Here is a 15,083-nt window from a genome sequence, read left to right as displayed (position 1 = left end):
GTGTAGGTCCAGATGTAATTCCAATTCGACCCTGAGCCTGGGAACTTCCATATGCTGTGGGTGCAGCCCTAAAAAAGAAAAAAAAAAAAAAAAAAAAGAGTAGATCCGTAACGTATTTTCAAGGAAGACTATTTCTTATATGACAGATGATAATATGCTCCAAGTGCTGCTGCTTCATCTACTTTGTTGTTGTTATTGCTTTTGTCTTTCTTTCTCTGGTTTAAAAAAAAAAGAAAGAAATAGTAGAAGGGGAAGTTGACTCAGCAAAGGAACAGTCTACCAAGACTCATTTCCTGTAAGAACTTTGCCTATTAAATACTATCATCTTTGGTCTGATGATTCCGTGTTTTACCTCTGCAACCTGAACCACATTTTCATTTGCAGACCTGTATATCCAGATTCCTCTCTGATAGTTCAAACATCTTCAAATTCTTGATCTTCTCACTGAAGATCCCTCCCACCCCTGGTCTTCCCCGTATTACTCAGTAGCAAGAATTTTCTTTCAGTTTCATAAAACCAAGACTTTGGGAGCCATGACCCATCATGGAGAAGCAGCAGAGCCCAATGATTGAGAGCTAAACAGCAGAATCAGGCTGCTGGCCTAGATTGAAATGCAGGATCTGTCCTATGCAAGCTTTGGACATGGGCAGGTTGTAGACTGTCTCAGTATCTTATTTCCTTATCTATAAATAAGAAAAATTATTTCTATTAGGAAATGGTTTTTAATTAAACAAAATTAAATAACATTTAAAACAGTGACACAGGTGACCAATGAACTGTTAGCTATTATATCATTCTAATTCATTTCCTTCCCTCATACTTCATATTATATCCATCAACAAATTCTGTTGGAATTACCTTCAAGATACAATAAAAGCCACCAATTTCTCATAACCAACCTGACCATCATATAGACAAGGAATAGCCTTTTACCCAGTCTTTTTGCTTCCACTCTTAATCTGGTTAGCCTGCTCCACTTAGAACTTTCCAATGGTTTCCAAATTCATTTCAAGAAAAATCTGAAGTGGTTATAGTGCTCAAGGGATGCTTCAGAACCTGTATTCCAGTTGTCTCTCTGATGACATTCTACTGCTCACTCCCCTTGCTCACCGGACTTCAGATGTGCAGACCCTCTTATTCTTGAGTCCTCCCAGCACACTGTTGCCCTTGCCCTTTCCTTCATATTTAATTACGAGACTTTTTTTCCCTTAAGGTGCTCATATACAAGTCTCTGTGAGGTTTTTCTGATCCCCTTGAAAATTATATACTGTATACAAACACATACACCTGCTCTATCCAACTCACTTGCTTTGTTCGTCTCCATAACACTCATTACTATCTGATACTCTATATATTTTACTTACGTAATTGATGTTGTATCATTCCATGAATATAGAAGCACTATGAAAGCAGTGAGTTTTGGTCAGTGTTTCTGTTGTTCTTGGGATATTTTCCTCCTTCTCTACTTATTTTGCCTGTCATAAATTATACAGTTAATAAATGTAGGACAAATAAATACATTATTAAAATATAACTTACTGATTTATTCCACACATATCTACTAATCTTGGTTTGTAAAGTTTAGAATATAGGACTTGCTTTCATATAGCTCAGTATGTATTGGGGAGATGTAATATTAAAATATGCTAATGTATTTCCTTAAGTGTTATATTATTTTAGTTGACGATGCTATAGTTTACTTGAGTACATATAAATGAACCTGAATATATATATATACACATATATAGATATTTATTTATATATACACACATATTTACACCTACTGGTATATTTGGACTTTTCTGAAGTTAGTGTATACTTTTATGGAAGCAAATGGTCTTTGTGTTTAAAAGTTCTTCATTTCTCTCTTTTATGTTTCATTTTTTCTTTTATCCTTTTGATACTTTATTCCAAACAGTCCTCTGGGACCAGTTAAGCAAATATCTATTTTTGTTGTGTGGAGCCATGAGGTGATGGAAAATCAAAAACTTTGTTCACTTGGAGGTTACAGGTGGTGAAAGATAAGTCTGTTTCATTTTTATGTATTGTTCTGTGTGAATAGGTAAATTTATGAGTGATCAGAGATTGCTATACAAAGATTAAATACATTGTTGGAAACTAACTGTTACCCAGGGGTTTCAGGTACAAAAATCTAAAATGCTCAAAGATTACAGATTTCAGATTCATTGGGGTGACATAAGTAGCATCTGTTTCCTTGCTGCAAAATGTGATTTCAACCTTGTTAAGCAACTTGAGTTCTTATCATTCACAGGAGAGGTTTGAGCTGTTCATCAAGGAATGTGGAAACATTAGAATAAAAAACATAATCATGATAAGGCTAAAGAGAAAATAAATTAAGTCAGAAACCAAAATCTAATTAAAACTGCTAAAGATGAAAATATAACATCAAAAAATTCACATTCCGAAGCCTGGAAGATTTTATATAGATGTGGCCATGCCTCCCAGTGGCATAACACTGGACCATCAGTCTGACAGGGAAAAAGTACCACGCTCAGAGACAGGATCATAAAGCACTTTCCTTTATTATCTATTGATTAAACATTAAGTCCTTTATAGAGTGACCTAGGTAGTAGCTTTTAATGTATAGAAAGTCAGGTTGCTACAGCTACGAGGTGTAAGGTTTAAAAGTGCAGGGACCTTAACACCTCTGGTTATCAGATTATACACATGGCTTTGTAATATTTGTCTAAGCAAACCCACTGTAAAAATATTTAACATGAAAATACTTTTACCATTACAAAAACTTTCCCCTTTTTTTCTCTCTCTCATATATATAAGATATATATACATATATTTTTCTCTCTCTCATGTATATATTTTTTTCTCTCTCATATATATGATATATATATAAATGTGTATATAAGATATATACACATTTTAGAATATTGTATAGTTACATACATGTATGATATACATATATAGTGATACATATGATACCATAGTATGTATATATGTATATATACCAGATATATATACATAATGAGAATATATATTCACTATCATATCAGAATTATCTATTGTATAAAAATTCTGGGAGTTCCCCTTGTGGCTCATTGGGTTATGAACCCAACTAGTATCAGTGAGGACATGGGTTTGATCCCTGGTCTTGCTCAGTGGGTTAAGGATCCAGTGTTGTTGTGAGCTATGGTATAGGTTGCAGATGTGGCTCGGATCCCGCGTTGCTGTGGCCATGGCATAGGTCAGCTGCTGTAGCTCCTGTTCAAGCCCTAGCCGGGGAACTTCTATATGCCAAAAGTGCGGCCCTAAAAAAAAAAAATTCTCATGGCTCTGGCCTGACATGAAAACAATATTCCTATTGTTAGTCAAGTAAATACTCTTGTGAAAAGAAAAGCACAATGGAATTTCAATTTTTATTTCCACCTCCAGCTAGGGAATAGGAATTGATACTAACTAAGTCCCTACTATGTATCAAACCTGTAGCTGCTGTCTACAACTTTTGTCATTCAGTGTCCAATCCAGAAAGTAAAAACCATGCTGTACAGTAGGAAAAAAAAATTGTATTGGGGATATAACAATTTTAAAAAATATGAAATTTAAAAAAATAGTAAAATGCTTTAATTAGAAGAAATAAAAACAAACAAACAAAAAATAGCAGTCAAGTTCCAAATATTGTTTTCCTCATTGCTTTAGAGTTACATGCAAATAATTAACATAATGATTGCCAAAGTCATCTTTTTATTAAAGCAGTTCTTAGGAATATGTAATAAAGTATTCTGGTATTTTATATATGCTGAGCAATTGAAAATGAATTAAAGGATTTTTTCAAAAACAAAAAACAAACAAAAAAAGAAATTAAAAGTAAAGAAAAACACACACCACTGATTTTTTAGAGTCTGGTTAATATAAGAAAATGATTAAACTAGTGTTAGAACACTCATCAACTAAATTCTGAGATGGTATTGTTAAAATAACTTTAGAAAGCAAATATCACCTCTAAGACTGGGAGAAGAGAGAGAAGAAGTTGGATATATTAGAACCTACAAGCCAGGAGGAGGGATATTGTGGGTCTGTGACTCACACCTCTGAAGGCCTGGCATTGTCCAGCTGCTGCTGAGAATGCCAAATCCAGAAATTAGAATTAATGAAAAGGTGAAGAGAGTTGCAAAGGGGATGCTGACAGCTATAACGTGCAAACAAGGGGCAAGTCTCTTCTCTTAACCAATCTTTCAGTCCCCTCTCCGTTCTCCTATTTGTAGAACATCACAAGGATCCAGGTGATAAATGAGACCAGTGGTTTGCAAAGTCCCAGCCCCAGCAACACAATACAGAATATAGAAGGCCGAATTAGGAGTGTGAGGCAACAGCTTAATAACTGGCACATTGATTAAGTATGCAATTTTAGCTTGCAGGTGTTTGAAGATCCAATTATGTTATTTCTCCAGTAACAGCTCCCAGCAGTGTTCTATCAGTACTCTCACCTTTACCACTACCTAGCTAACTTCCTTAATGGAATATCAGTTCAATTCAATACATTTTGTATACTTATAGTTATTTAAACAGATACTTTTAGATCTCATAACTTTACCTTTTGTGCTTCATCTTTTCAGTTTCACATTCTATTCAAAGTTCTTCTCTCTTATATCCCATGGTCTAGTCTCTGTCTGGCAGCCTTGAGTAGACCAATATATTCTGTGAATAAGCAGACTTATTGAACCTGAAAATGAACATTAGATTCTGTGCAGGCAGTCACTGACTTCACGAGATATTCTTTTGATGTGTCTCTCCCTTGTAGATGGAAAGGCAAAAGGATAACTTCTTTTTATGAACTGTGTCCAACCCAAAGCCTGTCCCTGACCCCTTCCATTTTTATGCTTAAATTCATAGATGTGGTGATAAAGATGGTGGTAAGGTTTCTTTCTGTTGAAATTGTGTATTTAAGATTATCTTTGGGGTTTTACCTAGCTCTGGCCCCTTTACATATTTTTTCTTGATTGTGAGTCTCTCATCCAATTCCAGGAACCTTACTCAAAGCAGTTCTATATACATGAATTCATTTAGTCACCACAACAATGCATAAGGTACTAACTATTGTTATTCCACTCTAAAAGTAAGAAAATTCAGTCCTTCAAATAGTAAATGATAGAGTTAGATTTAAAACAATTTCAAGTCTCATCAGACTTAATCTCTATTCATTTTACTTAGTATCTGGCTCAGCCTTCAGAACATCTAAGGGACTCATTTTTGAACAAGTCGGTCAGGAATCTAAATGAGACTATTCCTGCAGTGTAGAATTCTTCTCCAGGGATTAGCAGAAATGGGAAGGAGAGGCAACTGTCAATAGTATCTGAATAAAATGAGCAAATTCTAGCATAGATTTCAATTTTGGCTTTTTTTTTAAGATTTGCATATTTAAATTGGGTAGTTAATCTCTTTGTGCTCAAGTTCTTCACCTGTAAATAGGAAAAAAATAATAGTTTCTACTCCATAAAATTACTATGAGGAGTAGATCAGTTATATATAAAGTGCTTAGAATGCTGAAGGGCGCAGACTAAACTAAGCACTCAAATATTGTTGCTATCATTATAATCATCATCATCATCCCATTTATATACAGAGAAATACACTACCTGGGCATACAGATAGAGGCTGGAGAATTCAAATACTTTGGTACTATCTCCAAAATATCCCACATTTTATGAGCTGGGAAAAGAGTGTCATCTTTCTATGTGGATTAAATGGCAGAACTATAGAATTTTATCCTATCTATATCACCTCCAGTCTTTTTGGGATCTGTATATATTTCCTTTTGGTCTGTTTAAAACTTTGGGTCAATTTTAGGGACGCTGCTTTTGTCCATTTTTGTTACCTTGTTTGGTTTAAATGTGGGTTGCTGTGCTCCTGTTTCACAGCTACTATCTCCACAATTTTAGCCCTTGCTTTCAAAGAAATTTTTGCAAGACTGCCAGTTGGAATAAGTAATTAACACTTCAGCTCAGCTCTGAAAGGAGAAAACAACTGTGGCATACAAACTCCTGCCAAAGTCAGTTCTCTCACCCAGAAAATGCCTGAAATACTCATCAGGGTACTTTCAATTTCACTGAAAGGGAAAAGAAAAACGGCAAAATGATCAGAATGAAAGTTCACCAGCCTATCCCTATCAACTGTTGGACAGAACTAAGGTGGAAGAAAATGAGTGAACTGAACTTATCAACATGAAGAGATCTCACGAATACAGAATTGAGTGAAAAAGATCAGGTCACAAAAGGATATAGGCAATATAATAGACTTCATTTCGAGGATTAAAAACACCCCAAATCATACAATGTGTTGCTTTGTGATAAACATGTAACAAAATTTGAGAACACCTATTGAATTTCAGATGATATTGCCTTCTGTACAAGAGGAGTTGAGGAGGAGGGGAAAGGCGATTGGGAGAGATACACAGGGGACTTGGACTTGACTTAATTCATCTGGGTATTGAGTTTATAGTTGTTATATTATTTCTATAATATGGATATATATGACGTATTTCAAACTAAATAAAAGTCAAGGCCACTCTCATTCAATACATTCCATTAAAAAATAACTGTTGTAGTGAGTCGGCCTAGGTCTGAACAAATTTTAATGTTACTCTAAAAACACTAGGGACTTTTCTGTTAACACATATCCTTTCTGGGTGAAGAACCAGTTAAGTTTCTGCCCCACTTCTGTCTTCACTGCCATCACTGTCTTTCCTAGAACCTGCATAGAACAGTAACACAGAGTCAATTCTTATCTATAAAACTCTTTCGAGGTGGAAAGTATGTGGTGTGTTCTGAATCTGCTACTGAAAGGTAGATAGCCTTCTTTTCTTTTCTGTACAGGATATGGCTGCTCTAAAACATCACTCCTAGGGTTCTCCATATCATTTCTAGGGTTCTCCAGAAAAACAGAATCAATGGCATCTACATATCTTTATATCTATAGCTATCTATCGATCAATCGATCGATTGATTTGGCTAGCTATTGAGAGTGATTCATTATAAGGAATTGACTCGTACAATTATGGAGGTTGAGAAGCTGCAAAATTTGTAGTTAGCCATCCAGAGACCCAGGAGGAAGACCTGAGAACCAGGAAAGCCAATAGTCTAAGTTCTAGTCCAAAGCCTCATTTTTCTGTTCAAGTCCAGAGGCAGGAAATGACCAACATTTCAGTTTAGCAGTTAGGCAGCATGACTTCTTTCTCTCAGGAGGATCAGCTGTTGTGTTTTATACCAGCCTTCAGCTAATTGGATGAAGGTCAACCATATTAGACAGGGCAATCTGCTTCACTCAGTCTACTGACTCAAATGTTAATCTCATCCAAAAATACTCTCACAGATACAACCGGTATTGGCCAGATATCTGGACACCCCCTGGTTTGATCAAGTTGACACACAAAATTAACTATCACAATTACTGACAAAATGTTCCAGTCTTCCCATTACTCTTCTCTTAAAAATTAGTATTTGTAGAGAAAAGAGTAAGTCAAACACCACTCCAGTTCCTTTTTTTACTGGCACTTCCAATATATCCTCAAAAATCATCTTAAATATCTGCTTTTATCATGTCATTGAAATCTTATTACTGCTAATATCAAAATTCTTAGCTTCTAGATATGTTTTCAGCAAGTAGATAATTATTGTTGGTGTACATTACTATAGGGTTGTATAGCTACAAAAAAAAAAATACTGGGAGGAAAAAAATATACAATGATGAACCCAGTCAAGGTCAAATATTAACATCACACTTCACTTCAAAGCTAATAATAGCAATCCCATTAAAAATCAGTTGTTGAGACACAATGTATAATAACCAGTGTTAAATATGCTGATTTACTTCCTTGTCATCCACTATAAAACATTCATCAGAACATTAATGTTTTTTAAATGAATTATTTTAAAAAGTTTTAAGTTCCCCTCATTTCAAGAATGTTTTGAACTTGAAATCCAGATTGCCCTTTGAAAAATGAAGTTTAGTTATAACTATACTAAGTAATGCGAGAGTAAGAGTCAGACTATCATTTTAGAGCCGATCAGACTATCATTCTACTTATTTTATTGATCCAATTACAGTTGAATGCTTATATCAAACAATAATACTAAGCATATGTATATGTGTATGTAATGACTTTTAGGCACAAAACATATCCTGAGGTGCCGTGTTACAATCTTTTATAGTGAAAATGCATTGCTTTGCAATAATAGTAATCATCTCTTTCTATGGAAAAATAAACTATCCACAAGATATAAGAACGCTTTTTATGGGTTTTGTTGTTCATTTGCAAAGTGGTTGAAGAGGGAATATATACATCTTTCCCATGACAGATAAACTATGAAATATCAAGTTAAATACATTTTTGAGGTATAGTTTTTATACAATGTAGTATACAATATTTAATGTACAATTAGATAAGTTTTGGCAAATGTGTAGAATTTTGTAACCCACATGTATCAAACTATAGATAATTGTATTTTATTACTTCAGACTTTTGGAAATTGTTTTGCACTGTTAATAATTTCATTAAGGAGTTACAGGAGTTCTTTATATGGTTACAATGTAAGCTCTTTTTCAGGTGTGTTAAAATATCTTTTCCTAGTCTCCTGCTGACTAATTTCTTATAAGAGTTTGGTGAACAGAAAATTTTCTGTTGATTCAAAAATGAAATAATTGCCTACCTAAATCACAAATATATTCTATATTTTCTTCTTGAATACTTGTAGTTTTGGTTTTTAACTTCAATGTTTATGTTTATGGATGTTTAGTCTTGAGTTTAAGATGATTCCATTTTGAATAAATTTTTGTATTTTGTGTGAGCTAAAGGTGAAGCTTTTTTTTTTTCATTTTCATATGGCAATTTGGTAATTCCAATGCCATTTTTTGATGAAGTTTCTTTCCCCATTGGATTAACACCCTTGAACAAAATCATTTGATCATGAAATAAGTTTGTGGTATTCTCTTTTTGAACTGTCTGCTTTGTCCATTTGAACTATTTGTCTTTATGCTAAACCACACAGTCTCATTTACTATAATTTAACAGTAAAATCTGGTCAGAAAAAGAGAGTTTTACTATTTTATTCATTCTTATCAAGTTTGTTTTGTTTATTCTAGACTTTTGCATCTCCATTTACATTTTAGAATCAGTTGGCCATATTAAAGAAAAAGTCTACTGAAGTTTTGGATTTGCATTGAGTCTGTACATCATCTTGGGAATATGTAACATGTTAAAACTTTTGAGTCTTTTAATTCATGAATGTGGTATATCGCTCATTGGAACCACAGAAGAATTGTGAAGAACAAAAACCAAGCAGGAGGCATAACTCTCCCAGACTTCAGGCAATATTACAAAGCCACAGTCATCAAAACAGTGTGGTACTGGTACCAAAACAGACATATATACCAATAGAGAACCCAGAAATAAACCCTCTGGTCATTAATCTTTGCCAAAGGAGGCAAGAAAATAAAATGGGAAAATGATAGTCATTTCAGCAAGCATTGCTGGGAAACCTGGACAGCTGCATGAAAATCAATGAAATTAGAATACACCCTCACACCATGCACGAAAATAAACTCAAAATGGCTGAAAGACTTAAAGATAAGACAAGACACCATCAAACTCCTGGAAGAGAACATAGGCAAAACATTCTCTGACATCAACCTTATGAATATTTTTTCAGGTCAGTCTCCCAAACCAACAGAAATAAAAGCAAAGATAAACCAATGGGACCTAATCAAACTGAGAAGCTTTTGCACAGCAAAGGAAACAACCAAAAAGAAAACAGACCACTTACAGAATGGGAGAAAATAGTTTCAAATGATGCAGCTGACAAGGGCTTAATCTCTAGAATATACAAGCAACTTATACAACTTGACAGCAAAAAAGCCAACAACCCAATGGAAAAATGGGCAATAGATCTGAATAGACATTTCTCCAAGGAAGATAGACAGATGGCCAACAAGCACTTGAAACAATGCTCAACATCCCTGATTATTAGAGAAACTCAAATCAAAACTACCACGAGATACCATCTCACACCAGTCAGAATGGCCATCATTAGTAAGTCCACAAAGAACAAATTCTGGAGGGATTGTGGAGAAAAGGAACCCTCCTGCACTGTTGGGAATGTAAGATGGTACAACCACTATGGAGATACCTTAGAAAACTATACACAGAACTACCATATGATCCAGCAATCCCACTTTTGGGCATATAGCCAGAAAAAATTTTCCTTAAAAAATCCATATGCTCCCGCATGTTCACTGCAGCTCTATTCACAATAGCCAAGACATGGAAACAACCCAAATGTCCATTGACAGATGATTGGATTAGGAAGATGTGGTATATATACACAATAGAAATCTACTCAGCCATGAAGAATGAAATAATGCCATTTGCAGCAACATGGATGGAACTAGAGACTCTCATACTGCGTGAAGTAAGTCAGAAAGAGAAAGACAAATACCATATGATATCACTTATATCTGGAATCTAATATAAGGCACAAATGAACCTTTCCACAGAAAAGAAAATCATGGACTTGGAGAATAGACTTGTGGTTTCCAAGGGGGAGGGGTGGTTGGGGAGCTTGGGGTTAATAGATGCAGACTGTTGCCTTTGGAATGGATTAGCAATGAGATCCTGCTGTGTAGCACTGGGAACTATGTCTAGTCACTTATGATGGAGTATGATAATGTGTGAAAATAGAATGTGTACATGTATGTGTACCTGGGTCACCATGCTGTACAGTATTAGAGAAATAACTATTAATAAATAGTAATAAAAAAGCAAAAAAAAAAAGAATTAAAGCAACAATGGAAAAATAAATAAAAAAAAAGGTTTACCTCAGCTAAATTTTATAGTTTTTAATGTAAAGATATTGAACAAATTTCAGAAAATAAAATCCCAATTATCCCATGTCTTTGGATACTGTTTTAAATGGTGTTCTTTTAATATTCAACTTTTTTATTGATAACATATAGCTATGTAAATGATTTTGTGTTTTGCAACATTATTAAAAGTATTTATTAGATCTAGTAAGTATTCTTTTCCCTCTAGCAATTTTAGGATTTTCTGCCTATTTAATTGTGTCATCTGTGAATAATGAAAATTTAATATTTTTTCTTTTATATCATTGTATCTTGTTTTTTTCTTGTGTCTAGTAAATTTGAAAATGTGGATGACTCAAATATGACACTTTTCTCTTAATTTACAGTATCTCTCCCTGGGCAATCTTATCCATTTTTATGGTTTCAACTTCAATTTAGAGCTCTAGTTCAAATTCCTATTTTGAGCTTTATGCACATATTTCTAACTAGTTATCACTAATCACCATCTGTACATTTTATAGCCATCTTTAATTCATCATCCCCACTGAATTTACTTTCATCTCCCCAAGAACTAAATATGTTTATTTCCTGTATTTAGGTCAATGTCATGACCAATGACTCTGAAATGAATTCTTGAAGTCAATTTTAATTTCATAGTTTACTCACACCCTTACTTCTTCCACAGGGCACATTCACTCAGACACAAACTATTGAGCAAACATTTTTAGATTTACCTCTTGATAATCTTCTGTTCTCTTCTCCTGCCTTCCGTGCTAGTCATGCAATTCACACACTTATTTTCATTTGCTTGGATTATTAACTACCAGAGAATATGTTTCCTCATCTACCTTCATAGTTGAAAAGTTGCAGTTAAAATACAACCACATGATGATGATGTCAAGTGATGTTAAAAGGCAAATATGAACATGTCATTTTGTTTCCAGAAAAACTTCAGTGAACTCCGTTTATGAGTGGAATAAAATTCAAAATCTTAACTCTGTATAGGATATCTTTATGTAGCGATAATAGAGAAATTTAGGAGGCAAATTTAAAAATCCTCATTGATTTCAATGTCACATAGGATAGTGCACTAATTATCTTCTTTTTGCCCCTCCAGATTACTCTCTGCCATCTTCCACCCCACTCGATGCACGAAAAGCAGACTATTATGGTAAATGGACTGACCTTATACTCCTTTGGTTTCTTACTGGGCATGACTAATGAGTAGATGAGTAGCACTGTCAAGAAGTGAGTGGAAGGATGGAGGGTAAGTTTGGGTTATACCTTCCTAAGCTTTATGCCTTGGCCTGATCATGTGCCTCACTTCAAGTTTCCCGTCATGCTTATCCATCTCTGTGGTTGTATTTCTACCTCATCTTCACCTTTCTTTTTGTCTTTTTTTAGAGCCGTGCTCATGGCATATGGAGGTTCCCAGGCTAGGGGTCCAATCTGAGCTGCAGCCACCAGCCTATGCCAGAGCCACTGCAACTCCAGATCCAAAGCATGTCTGTGACCTAAACCACAGCTCATGGCAATGGCTGGATCCTCAACCCACTGAGCGAGACTAGGGACCAAACCCATGTCCTCATGGATGCTAGTTGGGTTTGTTAACCACTGAGCCATGACGGGAACTCCTTGCCTTCAACTTTAAATAGTCTCTTTATTGAATGCTTTCCAGATTATTCCATTTGAGTGAACTGTGTGTTTCCTGTAATAATTATGATGTATAGTAAAGGTAAAAGGAAGGCTCGAAGGTGGTTTTCTTAGAACATAAACTAATACAGTTGGTCTTTGTAAAAAAGACATGGACAAGTAATACAGTCTTAGGTATTTTTCAGGGTTAGTGGTACTTCACTACCTAACACCCACTATTCCCAAATTAGTCTTACCTCACTTTCTCACTCGTACCTCAGATACCAACCATATCATGCTAAATGTTAGCTATATTCATACGTGTACAATATGTTACCTGTAAAGTTTCCTCTGTCCTATTCCTTTTTCTGTTAGTCTGCATAATGTCTGCCTAAGTGATACTGTGACCTACTGATACTGACCATATTTATGTTTCTCTTTAATTTATAGAAAATTGAATTTAACTCTTCTTCCCCTGTTTTCTCCATAATTTAATGATTCAAGTCAGTTTTTTGAACGAGATGAAACTTTCTATTTGGGAAAGACAGAAGACTTTATTTTGACTTTTGTATAACCAGTACATAACATAATTCTTGAAATATAATAAGGATTAAATAAAGGTTAGTTGACAATTCACAGAGATAAGTAAATTTAAACATGGATGCATGTAATGCAGTTTGGATATATTTTGTGGGTCTTGAATTATTAAGTTAGTTATTGGTATTGAGCAATTGACAAGTAAGTTCAGACATTCTACCTGCTTAGCTTAGTATAAGCAGCCTTAATGATACAGATACATAAAGCTGGAAAAGTGCAAAAATTCTGAATTTGACAATATAATAGGAAAGAGCTTTAAAGAACATTTAAGGGCAATGAATTATAGTGTTGATGAATCATAAGATAGCGCATTTCCATAAAAAGTATAAGTACATCCATACCCGAGAATGATACAATGATTCAAAATGGTACAAGTGGCAAGGATAAAAAGTGAAATTAGATTCCTGACTGATTGTGTTCATTGAAACTCTCATGTCACTCCAGTACCTGGGATAGATGCCAACTTAATTCATTTCATTTACTATCCTTAAATTACTTCCAAAGTTTAGTCAAACACTCTTGTGCTTGCATTGTTAGCTAACACTTTAAGCAGTAGCTTACATGTCTCATGAGTTCCATCATTGCCCATTTTTCCAATGATGATAACAGAATAATGTAGAGTAATTAAAGAAAAATAATTATGTATATGAGATTATACTGAGATTATAATATTCAGGGAGAAAAGTTTTATATTTATAGTACAAAATCCTAGTATGAAAATCCTTTAGGAATTCTTTGTTCTGGTTTTATTGTGGTTGTTATTGAAAGCCTGTGTATTTCAGGTGAAGTAACTTTAGTTACCAAAACTACCCTTGAATAAATACCCTGCTTTTTACCAGTGACCTAAGTTTAAATGATTAGAAGTAATATATAATTGTTAACCCAAATTGTAAAAAAATGTGCAAACTCCTTGAAAAATAGAGATAAAATCCTTCACAAACTACTTTGGATATCATAATTATCAATCCCATTTTGACTGGATACAAGGATTCATGACTTTCAGGACTGAAAATGATTATAGATGACATCTACTTTATGGTACAAATTATTCCTCACTAATAATAGCTAAGAAGAGCAGGCACGTGGACTTGTTTACTCATTTCTAGTGACAAAGAATTTATTGCCCCATTTTAATCCAGCCAATTGTTAGAAGTTCTTCCTTATTATTACATTAACCTGTCTTTCCTTAAATTATACCCATTTTTCAGTTGATTACACAACAAGTGTAATTATTTAGACACAATGAACCTTCAGATATTGAAAGATAGTTACCTCCTCCTAGGTTTTCCAGTGAAAGAGCTCAAGTTCACACAAACCTACAGTTTTATGACGTTTCACCATTCTGACCACCACCCTTAGGATTTACTTAGTTTATTAATAATCCTGTAAAAATATAAGGCACAAAACTGATTGTATCACACTCAGTGTTTCATGACTCGTCTAGTGTAAAGGACATGAAACAACATTAATAACTAAAAACTAACCAGATCATCATATTTAATCTGGTATTGTAGTCAAAATAATTAATAAATAGTGTATTCATTAAGGTCCCGTTGGGAGAGAGGAATCACACCGTTATTTGAACAGGGAGTTTCATATAAATAATGATTAACCATAACAAGAGATTAAAAATGTATTTGGTAGTAAGAAGTGCAGGGAAGTAAAGAGAACTTTAAAGAATATAGAAACAGAGCTATAAGAAGCACCCACTACCTCTAGGACTGGGCTGGAGCACTGAGGGAAAAATGAGCACATTCTCCCCCCACTACTGTCACATCACCTCTTTTAGATATGTACTGACAGAGCTTGCTGGAAATCCAAACTTTAGGTGTCAGAGAAAGCCCTTCCTAGAAGGTGTCTCACTGCTGGTATTGTATTACAAAAGGGAGGTGGCCAGGGGAATCTGTTGGTCTCTGAGTTCCTGTACTGCAGAACCTGAATGCTAGAGTAACCACGACTGGCACTCAAGAGCCTTGTGCACACAGCACACATGCACATGGAAGGAAACAAACTCTGGAGAAACTGCC

The 15,083-nt window shown here is 34.6% G+C and overlaps 1 protein-coding gene across 2 annotated transcripts in view; it reads left to right on the top strand.

Moving 5' to 3' along the window:
* The window catches only part of LOC146398664 (uncharacterized), a 304,287-nt gene that overhangs the window by 233,805 nt on the left and 55,399 nt on the right, over positions 1-15,083 (top strand). Inside the window, exon 6 of one of the 2 annotated variants that reach the window (XR_014820084.1) lies at positions 11,945-11,998. The gene's annotated coding sequence lies outside the window, so the exon portion shown is untranslated. Of the gene's footprint in view, positions 1-11,944; positions 12,095-15,083 lie in introns of both variants that reach the window. The other variant, XR_014820085.1, reaches the window with a different exon arrangement.

This window comes from Sus scrofa, chromosome 11, assembly GCF_054392235.1.
Source record: "Sus scrofa isolate SSC_HxYL_T2T_F1_AM1 chromosome 11, Sscrofa_HxYL_maternal_Yorkshire_Landrace_v2.0, whole genome shotgun sequence".
Lineage (NCBI taxonomy): Eukaryota > Metazoa > Chordata > Mammalia > Artiodactyla > Suidae > Sus > Sus scrofa.
The sequence above is the reverse complement of the archived record's forward strand: the minus strand, read 5'-3'. Positions and strand labels throughout refer to the sequence as shown.